Genomic DNA, 13,018 nt, shown 5'->3' with positions numbered 1-13,018 from the left:
GGTTGGGCCTAATCACCAACTAGCGCTTTTGGTCCGGAAGACTACTGTTTGTGTTTGGTTTGACGCTCTAGATTCTTTAGGCGTGTGCTTCAAATTTGTTTGCTTCTTTAGAAGACTTTAGGTGGTTTGATTTGAAATTTTTACTTTGTTTTCGTGTGTTGTAGTTAAAAATCTTTAATTGTGGCGGAATTACCGAGACAGTCCCGTCGACTTCGGGGCAAGTCTCCTGAGATTGTTACCGGAATAGATTTGTTAAGAAAACTCCGTAAATCGCGGGGTGAATCTCCTGAAGACATTCCGGGTCAGTACGAAGGGTTAAAGGTCCTTGTAACTCCTCCTAGTGACAGTAGAGTAGGTTCACCTGAAGAAGGAGAATCTTCCTTGGTAGTCCATCCAGATTACCAAAGTTTAGAAACAGGTTACAATCCCGAAACTGTTACAGTTTCCGAGCTTGCTGGTAGTTTTTCATCTGCCAGTGAAACAGGCGAAGAACCTGAAATTTCCGAACCTGTTACTCCAACTCCTAGTGTTCCTGATTCACCAAGAATAGAAAGAATTATCACCGAAAATCTTCCTGTTGGTTTAATTGCTATAGAAGAACTTGTTCCAGAGGAAGAAATAGGCGTCTCTGATCCTGAAGATCAAATTACCCTTGATCTAAGGGAGCGTGAATCCATCTTTTACAGTCCTCCTAGAAGTACTACTTGGTACCTTGCATTAACCAATTATTTAGACAACTTTGGTTTTTCTACACCTCGTACTCCTTTTCCACCTAGAGGAATTCATACTCCTGTAAATATGTCTGGTCAGTCATCTGTGTTTACACAAAGTCCTGAATCTTTTTTACATGGCGGTCCTTCTGTTCCTACTGGGTATCAATCACTTTCTGGTACCTTTGCGGGAGCATCTCCTCAACCCATTGATCATGGGTTATTAGTTGGAAACAGTGGTAATGTACCATTGAGTATAGGTGACATTTACATGATGTCAGGTTCAGTTCCCGTTACCCAACCTCAAGGTGGCCAATTACCGCCTGGGGGGCAACCTTCGTTAATGCCTGGGGGGCAACCTCAAGGTACTTCATTCGTGTCTGGGGGGCAACCTCAAGATCAGTACGCTCCTATGGGGCAATACATACCTCAAGGTCAACCCCAGCCTCAATATGTACCCCAAAGTCAACCTCAGTATCAATATCAACCTCAAGGATGGCAACCTCAAGGATGGCAACCCCAAGGGTATCAACCCCAAGGGTATCAACCTCAAGGATACCAACCTCAAGGTCAAGGTCAACCCCAGTACCCGTATTTACCTCAAGGTTATCAACCTACGGGTCAATACTCTGGTCAAAGTTATCAACCACCTCAAGGGCAATCATATGGGACTGCACCTTACAATTATCAACCCTATCCTCAATCCGGCTATGGATCTCAGTATCCTCAACCTGTTACGGGTCAATACCCTGGAATGTTAGTGTGGGATCCGTCACAGGGTCAACAGATGTTGCAACCAAGTATACAGTCGGTACCTCAAGCAGGACAACCTGTAGTTCCTGGTCCACCCCAGCAACCGCAACCTGTCCAGTCAAGTGTTCAGACCCCTGTAACTTCGGTAGTTACTCAGCCGCCAATTGCACCTGGTACTCCATCTCAAACGGCTGCAGCAACTACCGCCACATCTACCATACTTACTTCTGGAGTATCGGCAGCTCCGGTTTCTACTGTCCCTGTAACCACTCCTCAGACATCTGTACCGTTGTCTGGATCTACGATTCAAACCACAGTCCAGATGCCTGTAGGCCAACCTGGTATAAGTACGGTTGTTACTACTCAACCTCAATTTGTTCAACCTCCGTACCAGGGACAGTATCAACCTGGGCAAGCTGCCCAACAACCGGTTTACCAGTATCAACCGTATCCTGGGTACACTTATCAACAACCTCAACAACCCCAGTACGGTCCGGTTAATCCTGGTTTTCCAGGAGGATATAATATCCCAAATGCGACTCCTGTTCCTAGTTATCCTGGATATCCTCCTCCTGGGGCTGGTATTGTGACCCAGAGTTTTAGAGATCCTAACCGGCAGTTACCGTTTATTGCAACTTTGGATTTACCCGACTTGACGCGCCTAACGAACGATCCAATTCAATATCTTCAGTTCTGGCCGCCAATGCCAAATAAGTTGCCCAGCGATATACCCAAGTTCGAAGGTAAGTCTGGAGAGGATCCGTCCAATCATGTGATGACTTACCACCTCTGGTGTGCTTCGAATTCTATCTCAGATGATTCCATCCGCTTACGTCTTTTCCAGCGTACACTCATTGGTCTCGCGGCCAAGTGGTACATTGAGTTACCACGGGCCTCTTTTTACAACTTTAGCCAGTTAGCTACCTCGTTCTTAACTCACTTTCAGTTGCCGGTCAGATACGATAACGGCACGGAGTTATTAACTTCACTAAAACAATCGACGTCCACGTATATTTCTGATCACATCCATGAGTGGAGACGTCGAAGAAGACTAGTGAAAGTTTTTATCCCGGACCAAATCTTAGCTGAATGGTTTGTTAAATCACTATTACCAAGAATTACTGAAGATGTAGCTAAGGCCGGAGTAGTTACTGAGGAGCAAGTCATTGCTCAGGCACAATACCTTGACTTAGTTTACACTCAGTCGGGTACGTTACACGAGAAGATTCCGGATCTTCCAAAGTCGAACCAAATCGCTGCTGCTCCTTCGGGATCTCATGCCGCTGATGGTATGATTGGTATCGTGACTACAAAGAGCAAGAAGAAGTCTTCCAAGGCTTCAACTACTCCAATTATCACTTTGCCTGATTCCCCGACAGGAGAGTCTTCTCCTGAACTTACCGCCGACATTCACGCTGTAGAGTCATCTACGGCCAAATCAAAAAACGGTGGAAAGAAGAAAGGAAAGAAGAAGGCTAAAGCAGACAAGGCTCCAAAGGAGAAAACTGAAAAGTCGGAAACCAATGACGAAAAACGCAAACCTCGATATCCTTGTCTTATTTGTGAAGAGGATCATTTTACGAGAGATTGCCCTCATCGGGCCGAGGTTGTAAAAATAGTCAAAGGTTCTCCCACTCCTGCTGTGTTAAAAAATCCATTTCCAGAGCAGGAGAATAAGATGATAGGTTCTTCTTCGAATGCCAGTGAAGAACCCATTTTGATGATGTCTCATGTGAGGATTGCGACTCGATCGCAAGATTATGGTAGTAAGGCTCCTGTTGATGGCAAGGAAGCAGAATCTTCTCACTCTAACCCATCAACCTCAGCTCCTGGTTCCGATCCACTACAGATCGAAAAACCTAACCCAGACTTAGTGATTAAGCCGCCCGCCAAGGGTGTACTTCGAAGGTCTGCTTTCAATCCACATGCGAGAGCAGCCCAGAATTACAACATTGTTGAGGACTTAGCTGTTTCACCTTCAGCAATGTCGGCACTCGAAGTGCTGCAATCATGCCCAGCACAACGAAATTGCTTTTGTCGGCTATCGGAGCTGTCGATGTTCAGGACCCGAACCTAATGATCTTTGATCTAGAAAATAGTACACCACGTCTCCCCCATCAAATGGCTTTCCAAATTCCAGTGATAGTAAAAACAGGCCTATTCATCGGACTGTGATTGATGAGGGAGCTTCTACGTGTATTATGTCGATTCAATGTTGGAGATCGCTTGGTTCTCCTTCGTTGAACCAATCCCCCACCATCCTTAAGGCCTTTGATGGCCGTGGGTTCCGTCCGTTTGGTATTCTACAAGAATTGCCTATAGGGGTTGAAGGTAAAACCGTTAGTCTGGATGTGGAAGTGGTTGATGCCCCTCTAGACTACAACCTTCTTTTGGGTCGAAGTTGGTCATATGCTATGACAGCGGTCGTTTCATCGGTCTTCAGAGTAATTAAGTTTCCACATAACGGTAAGATCGTGACTATTGATCAGCTGACATACTTTTCATCCGACCCAGCCTCTTCAGAGAGTATCCAGCATGTTGGTAAGACGACAATCCCTTATAGGGACGTTGGTGTAGGTTTAGTTAAGGATTCCGGTTTACTGGGAACTTTTCCTCTCCCTCCACTCAGTGCAGATCCTTCGTTTGCAACCATTCATATGATTACGTCAGAAAACATTATTTATGATGATCCTTGGTATGTTCCATCTGACTCTGAGATAGACTCATTCGGTGATGTTATGCCGTTGAGTCCGTATGAAATTGCTTATGAAGCTCTTATGTCTTTTACCGACTTTCATTCAACCGAAGCCGACCAAATGAATGTGGTCAGTGAAGAATCACTTTTCACCTCACCCTTAGAACGGATAACGTTTCCCGAAGTCGTGTCATCTGACGAACAACTTCGCGAAATCCTAAGTGTAGACGATCTACCATGGGAGGATCTCCATCACAGATCTTCGTTTTTACCTAAGGATGATGCATTTGAAAATGATTTTTCATCTATCTTTACCGCTGAATATGTCAAAGACGCTCAGGATCCAACGAAACATTCTGATTCAGAGTTGAATTTAGGGAATATTTCTCGTACTATTCCCATTGATATTTCAGTGAAGCCCGGAATCGAGGAGAACATTCATATAGGTGCCGCATGTACTGAAGAAGAAATCCAAACTTACAAGGCCCTATTCCAAGAATTCCGCGACGTGTTTGCCTGGTCTTACGAGGAAATGCCGGGAATCGATCCTGCCATTGTTGTTCATGAAATCAAAACCTACCCGGATGCTAAACCCATTCGGCAACGGTTGCGTCAGATTCACCCTCGAAAAGCGGCTGCGATTAAAGCAGAAGTCGAAAAGCTGTTGAAAGCAGGTTTCATTTATCCGATCCCGTTAACGGATTGGGTATCGAATATTGTTCCCGTCAATAAAAAACAAGGAACAATAAGAATCTGTATCGACTATAGGGATATCAATCGAGCTTGTCCAAAAGACAACTATCCTACGCCTTATATCGATCAAATTATTGATGATTGTGCCGGAAGTGAAATGTTTTCCTTCATGGATGGTTTCTTGGGCTATAATCAAATCAATATTCTACCTGCCGACCAACCAAAAACGGCATTCATTTGTCCATGGGGGACATTTGCTTATTGCAAATTACCTTTTGGGCTTAAGAATGCCGGGGCCACTTTTCAACGGGCGATGTCTTATGCATTTCATGACATCAAGCACATTGTGCAACCCTATCTCGATGATTTGCCTGCTCATTCTTTACATCGAGCTGATCACCTTGTCCACCTACGAGCAATCTTTATGAGGTGTAGGCATTATCGAATTCGGTTGAATCCCCACAAGTGTGTTTTCTGTATAGAAACAGGTCGATTGCTGGGATTTGTTGTTTCAAAAGCCGGCATTCGCGTCGATCCCTCGAAAGTCGAGGCTATCATCAAATTGCCTCCTCCTTCGAGTTTGCGCCAACTCCAAAGTTTGCAAGGGAAAGCGAACTTTTTACGCCGATTCATCCCAAACTACGCCGAGGTCACTAAAGGTTTTACACGGTTGTTGAAACAGAACGCACAATTCTTTTGGGACGAGATTGCCCAACAATCTTTTGATGCACTTAAACACGCGTTGACCCATGCACCGTTATTGCATCCTCCCAACTACAACCAGGACTACTTCTTATACCTCGCAGCTTCGCATTCCACCATTGGAATGGTGTTAGTTCAAGAAGATGAATTCGGAGCGGAGCATGTGATATATTATCTTAGTAGGACCTTGAATCCCACTGAGCTAAAATATTCGCATGTGGAGAAATTGGCCCTGGCAGCCGTTCAAGCTGTCCAGCGTTTCCGTCACTACATTCTTCTCCGCAAAACTACAGTTATTTCGGATTGCAACCCTATGATTTATATTTTGACAAAACAACTGCTAGGGGGCAAGTACTCTAAATGGATTGTCATCCTGCAAGAGTTCGACTTGGAGTTCGAGAAGTCCAAGTCTAAGAAATCCTTAGTTTTTGCGGAATTGATGTGTGATTTCCCGAGTGCTGACACAGAGACTGTGGCAGAGGAGTCCATTGCGGACGAATCTTTGTTTCTTATCAGTACTGTAGATCCGTGGTACGGGGATATAATCATCTATCTCCAAACCCAAACCTTTCGGCCTGAAGCTTCCAAAGCGGAACGTCGAAAAATTCGGTTTCAATCCCAGCCATACAAAATTATTGGAGATACACTTTATCGCCGGGGGGCAGACTTAGTTTTTCGACGTTGTTTAACTCACGAAGAGGCTGAGAGGGTTTTGAATGATTGTCACTCTGGAGCATGTGGCGGTCATATGTCTGGGTATGCCACAGCTCAGAAGGTGTTGCGCGCTGGCTATTTCTGGCCGTCTATGTTTAAAGATTGTATCATTGCAGTCAGGAAGTGCCACAACTGTCAAGTGTTTGATCGCAAGATGCGCGCTCCACCTGCTCCTCTCCACCCTATAATTGCCGTTGGTCCATTCGCCAAATGGGGTATCGACTTTATTACTTGTAACCCTCACTCGGCCGGGGGGCATGCGTATATCATCCTTGCGGTTGATTATTTTACTAAGTGGGCCGAGGCGATGCCTACATTCGACGCAAGCGGCAAAACAGCTGCAGTTTTCGTATTCAATCATATCATAACTAGGTTTGGTGTCCCACAAGCAATCATTACTGACCATGGGAGCCATTTTCGAAACGTCATGATGACTGAGCTTACAAGCCAGCTTGGTTTGCGCCACGATAGCTCTACTCCTTATTATCCGCAAGCCAACGGTTTGGTTGAGTCTATCAACAAAGTTCTAGTTATCATGATCCGACGAACCATTGGTGTTCATCGGTCGAATTGGCACAACATGTTATTTTCAGCGCTATGGGCATACCGAACCTCAGTGAAAAATTCAACAGGGTTCACTCCTTTCCAGCTAGTTTATGGCTTAGAAGCTGTGTTACCCATTGAATGCGAAATCCCATCACTTCAAATGGCTGTCGAATTACTTCCAGCTACTTCCGAAGAGGAGAAACGTTTATTGTACTTGGCTAAATTAGATGAGACTCGACGTGACGCTACATTGGCAATCGAGACTCACGCGAAACGAATGAAAGCTCAGTATGATAGAAATGTAACCCCTCGAAGTTTTTCGGAAGGAGACCTAGTACTATTATATGATCAAGCTAACGATAAGCTAGGTGCCGGAAAATTCGTTCCCATGTGGCATGGGCCCTACATTGTAAAGCGAAAGCTAGCAAAAGGGGCTTATGAGCTAGTTGACTTTGATGGGGACTCTTTGGGTAAACCCAGAAATGGACTTTACCTAAAGAGGTATTATGCTTAAAATGATGGGTATGGAGAAATTTTTAGATAGGTTAGATTTTCTTTCTAGCTAGCAAGTGTGTTAGTTTAGTCAGTGTGCTTAGCTTAGAGAGTGTGGTTTTTCGTCGTTATTCTGGCTTATCTTGGTTTTACTCTTGATATTGCAGATGTCGACGCCTCTCCAAACATACATTGGATTTGCTGATGGTGCTTGTCGTAGTACACGGAATATCTCTTCCGCAGCTTGGGTTATCTATTCGCCCTCTGACGAGTTAGTTTCTATGCATGGGGTAAGCCTCGGTCAAACAACGAACAACATTGCAGAATACAGTGCAGTGATTGAATTATTATCCGAATCTATTTCATTTGGAATTCGACGTTTGATAGTGAGGTTAGATTCTGAACTTGTTGTATTACAGCTTAATAGAGTTTATGCCATTAGAAATCCTGTGTTATTAAGGTTGTTTTTGAGAGTGCGTCTCTTGGAACGTGAATTTGATTACATTGAATATCAACATATTCCAAGGTCTTTGAATACATTAGCAGATGCAATTGCTTCTCGAATGTTGGACAGACATTTACAATAATCATGCAAGTAAATTTAAAAACATTTCATCACATATGTTAAACAAGATAAGCCGGTAATAGTGATATATATAGATAGAAGTGTGTCAAAAATATATACATCGTCTTCGATCATAGGTTGAAAACACCTTATGATCGGCAAAATGATAGTACAAAAAGTCAAAATGTCACATGTGACTACAAAAGTGACTAGTCAATCACTGGTGGTGCTCTCTGTATGACACCACTGCGCGGGCTACCTTACGCAAAAATCTCCTAAACGGTCCAGGGACCGCGACTACGAAGCGCTGAAGCCTGATAGGAATGTCGTCCATAGTAGTCTCAGGTATATCTGCCGTGAGACGCTCTAGATCATGCTCCAACTCAGCTAGTACTTCTGCAGCCGCGTCCTGTGGGGCCGGTACCGGTGCAGCTGGATGTAGTCTATCAAAAGGCCGGAGGTTGGCTGGACGCTGTGGACCAACATCTGCATTTTGAAAGTTTTACTGTTAGTTTTGAGACGATATATATGAAAAATAAAAAAATACATAATTAGAAAACTTGTGAAAATAAAAGTACCTCTGTCATCCCATTGTTCTCCCTGTGGAAGAACCATGTCCGGATCACCTCTAAAATCCACTCCGGCATACGGAAAGTCCTGTATCGAAAAAACCTGGTCCTCTAACCAGTGAAAGTAACTATCTGAGAATCGAACCACTGTCGCACCCTCGTCAGGATGCCGGGCCATCACCGCAACCCATCGTATCAGCTTTGGCTCCCGAGGACCCAAGATATCAACAGTGAGTTGCTGAGGGATCAGCATTGGAACTCTCTCCAAGGCAAAGCTCACGACTAGAGGCCCATATCCAAAAGTCTTTAGTCGTCCGTTCTTTGCCTTGGTCAGTTGGCTCTTCATATGAGCCGACACAGCTTCACACCAGTTGAAAATGGTGCCTTGGTAACAGTCAATTGCCATCCGCATTTGGGATCCGGAAGCAATGTGTAAAGCGGCCGCGCCGCAAATTCTGGTAACCGTGAACGCTATGACTTTGAGTTCAGGCAGAGTGATGTGTTTTATCTCTATGCCTTTTGAATGGTGAGCCCCAGGTGTGCACCACTCGTCGCGGAGACTATCAAGGGATTGGCCACCCGGCCTAGTCCCCGCAAGACTGAGTTGCTCACCTCTGTTCGGCAAGCCAGTGAGAAAGTATACATCCGAGGGCTCTATCTCGAGCTGGTGCCCTCCTATGTAAAAGCATTGTTCTTGAACGTTCCATCGCTCAACCAGCCATTCCAAGAATCTTACCTGGCCCCTCATGCCCGGTATGGTCCAATATTTGTATAATCCGCATGCTCTTAGGGCATCCAGGGAAGGTTGATGATTTATTGCAGCTTCATCTTCCTCTACATGCTCTCTTTCTCTCCAATCTAACATGGTTAATGCCCTGTACATCAGAAATTGATTTGGGAATTTTTGGTAGTTTTTTGAGGGAGTTGGGGTTTTGAAATGCGCACTTCTCGGAAGACGCACCCCGGCTTTGTAGCACAGGGCGCCCGGACGCGGCTGGCCTGAAGGCGGGCCGCGTCTTCCGACCATTTTCCCGTATGAGAAAAAGTCGGGGGACGCGGGTCACCCGAAGGGCACCTGCGTCCGCCGAGAGGCGCATTCCAAAACCAAAACCCCCCCAAAAAATGAAACTAAGACCTAAAAATTGATTCTAAACGGATAGAAATGCAGAGTAGGATGTGTAAAATACCTGGATAAGACGGCGTTCGATTCCGACGGTCAGATTTTCCGCAGCGACCACGGGAAGTTTCTTGTCAAAAGCTCCTTTTTCAACCTCAACAGTCAAACGGTAAAAATGACATGGTAAAAAGTCTTTTTATAGGTTTTTTGGATGAATTAGTTCATTTTTTACCATGAAAAGATGTTTTTCGATGTATTTTTGCCTATTTTAAACAGGTATGAGTAATGTGTTGCTTTTGTGCAGGACAAAGGGATTTCGAGGGAAATTGTAATTTTTCACAAACAAAAATATCAGAGTCATCTTTTAAGCCCTTTTCTGACTCCTAAAACATGAAAAGATCGCCGAGCGTTTCTTTTACACTCGTTAAAACGGAATTAAAAGACGGTCCCCTTTTAGCTCTTTTCTGACCGCAAAATCAGGAAAAGATTGCCGGGTTTTTGTCGTTTCAAACTCGATAAGGAAATAAAACGACGTGTCCTTGATCGCTTTTTACTTTTCAGGTCAACGACACTATTATGAAAGTACTCCTTGGTCGCAAGATCAAGCGGTTCCCCCAGGTATTATTTTATACTTTTTCGGGCTTGAGGGACACAAATATACGAAAAAGTTCAACGTGGAGTCTCCTTTTGTTTTTTCAGACTCTCTAAAAATGAAAAACGCCGAGTTTCTCCTATACTGGGCTCGTTAAACTTTTACAGTAAGGGACCTGTTCAATTACAAACAGGAACGAACCACTCCTTCCTAGGGTTCGAATTTAAACTAGGTTGGACTCGTCCGAAGGATGAGCTTATAATCAAGCATATGTTATCCTCCTCAAGCTTGTTAAAAATAAAGAGGTACTTGCCAGAAATGGTGGGGGAAAAGAGAGAAGAATGAACCTGTTTGTTACCTTTTGTCTCAAAAGAAACTTTATTACCACTCTTGAACACGACACTTTTCATTCACCTGGGTTGGGAAATCTTTTACCTCACAGTTGACCAAACCACTTTGAAAGTCTTTAACCGGGTTCCGGGGATTAACTTTGAGTTATTCGTCACCAAGCCATCTGTCGTGTCGTTATGTGTTCAAGAGGTCTGCAAGCAAAACTTTCATCTGCAAAATACTTGTCATCCATTTGACCATCCCTGAGTCAGTCCTTACAGCAACATTTCTTCAACTTGAACAATGATTTCGTGTTGCGGGCTTGCCTGCAACGGGTCGCTTTCTATCGACATCGACACATTATCTAGAAAGATGACTTAGGAATCGACAGTACCTTGAAGTCTGCATGCATCAATGGCAGGTTTCTCGCCTTTGACGTCAGTTTACATCATTGACTTTCGATCAAAGGATTCCGTGAAGTGTTCGACATCAAAACATCTATTCACATTTCACGGGTTGTGCTTGGTACTTTGAGAACCATTGACATTACTGGTGGTCTCTCTCACGCTTGTTAACAGTTTACATCATCGACTGGTAATCAAGTGGTTTCTAACATGTTCGACATCAAATCATTTAATCACATGGCTAGAATCGTACCAATTCGGGAAGTAGAAGTGAAGACCCTGGATCTAGTTTCTACCATCCAGGCTGCGAGGAGTTTTGTATTCATTATCTATGTAGACTAATCATAAACAGATGGCTGCGTCCATACTGTGTCTACAAAAGTCTATAAAAAATGATGTACTGCAAGATCATTCCTGTATCAGAATAGTTAGTCCATTAGTTAAAGTTTTGAATCTGAGTATGGGAATGCCTACCTCAGTGATGATATAATCTTATACATGTATTTTGTGTTGAAAATTGCAGGTTCCAACCAGGTCATCCACAAGACAATCCTTGAAATGATAAAGCGCTTCACCCTTCCTAGAATTACAAAACCCTAATCTATTCCAGGCTTCGCACTTTAGGGGGCAATCTGTTACACTAAAAAATGTCACCATGACTACTTACAGTTAGTATGGCTCAAATCAACAGTCATGCTACCCTCTTAGGCAAGTCTTATGCCTCTGCTATCCATCTCAAACTCAAAGAAGAGAGAAAGTCTTGTAAAAAATGTGTTTATCTCTGGGGTCGCAGGTTCTCTCTAGCCTTACCTGCGGGGACGCTCACAATGTTCACAAAAGTTGCGTCCATGGACGCTCTGTATGTTAAGGGACAGGTGCGTCCTTCTGTAAAAGGCAAAATGCGCGAGTTTCATCTTAAAAAAGTTACTTGTGGTTACTTCTAGAACTTTCTAGAGGTCGGTTTGATGAAATGGATGCGCCTCCAGTTGGTTCATGTATCCCTATTAAGGAGGAACTTATCCCATCAATAAGGGAGCTATCCCACCCAAAGAGGGGGATTATCCCATTGATGGTGGACCTGAATAACCTCTTTACAGCACTATAAATAAAGACATTGAGCCAGAGGGAGGGGAGGTTGGAGCTATACATTTTCTTTGGGTAAACGCTGCAGGAATTAGGACTCCCATTTAGAACCTTGTGAGGAGAGATTGTCTTTGCTTGATTCTACTTGGAAGTGGGTGAGCTTTGTCAAAGTAGAGGAAAACCCTTGATGGACCCTGGGAGGAACTTGCACAACACCAAGGCCAGGTTGTAAGAGTTTCTTTGTTTCGTTATTAATACAAACTGGTTTATTTTTCTCAATAGCTTGTGTTAATGAGTTATTTCATGTGTTCCTTGGTCTGCATGTTGAATATATGTTTTATTATATGAAATGCAAGTGCTTGGTAATTGTTTGATTGTTTGTGGTTGCAGGAATTGACATGAAGGAGGAGCTCATCCGGATCGGCAAGGACGGACTACAACAACAGCGTTTTGGAATAAGGTAAGCCTAAACACTTGTAGTTTTCATGTTTTAAAAGGTATATTTGGAGAAAGATCACTCCATTTTGTCTTGTTTGTCGCTAGAGAGTTTAGACTCCTAGGGAGGTCAGTTGTGTCCGTACAAATGACTTTTTTCTGCCACGACACCCACTCCATTGCAGTGTACTCTTTTTGGCTTGAATCCTGATATAAACATGGTCGCCAACTTGGTATTCCTTGAACCTCCTCTTCCAGTCAGCAAAACTCTTATGTCTGTCCTGTGTAGATTTCAAATTAGTGTGTACCCTCTTAACCATATCTTCCATTTCTTTAAGCATTTCCGGTCCTAAACTCAGTTTATCTTCAGGTCCACCCCAGCTTGAGGGTGTACAACATTTCTGGTCGTATAGGACCTCAAAGGGACTCATTTGCATCAAGGTATGATACCCATTATTGTACGCAAATTCAACCAGGTGCAAGTACTCTTCCCATTGCTTCGGTTGCTACATTACATAGGCCCTTAACATGTCCTCTACCACTTGGTTCACTCATTCTGTCTATCCGTCGGTCTGAGGATGATATGTTGTACTAAAGTTCAGCTGATTCCCCAATTCA

This window comes from Pinus tabuliformis, chromosome X (genome assembly GCF_031772625.1).
Source record: "Pinus tabuliformis cultivar Carrire ecotype Pingquan chromosome X, CPIR1, whole genome shotgun sequence".
Lineage (NCBI taxonomy): Eukaryota > Viridiplantae > Streptophyta > Pinopsida > Pinales > Pinaceae > Pinus > Pinus tabuliformis.
The sequence above is the reverse complement of the archived record's forward strand: the minus strand, read 5'-3'. Positions refer to the sequence as shown.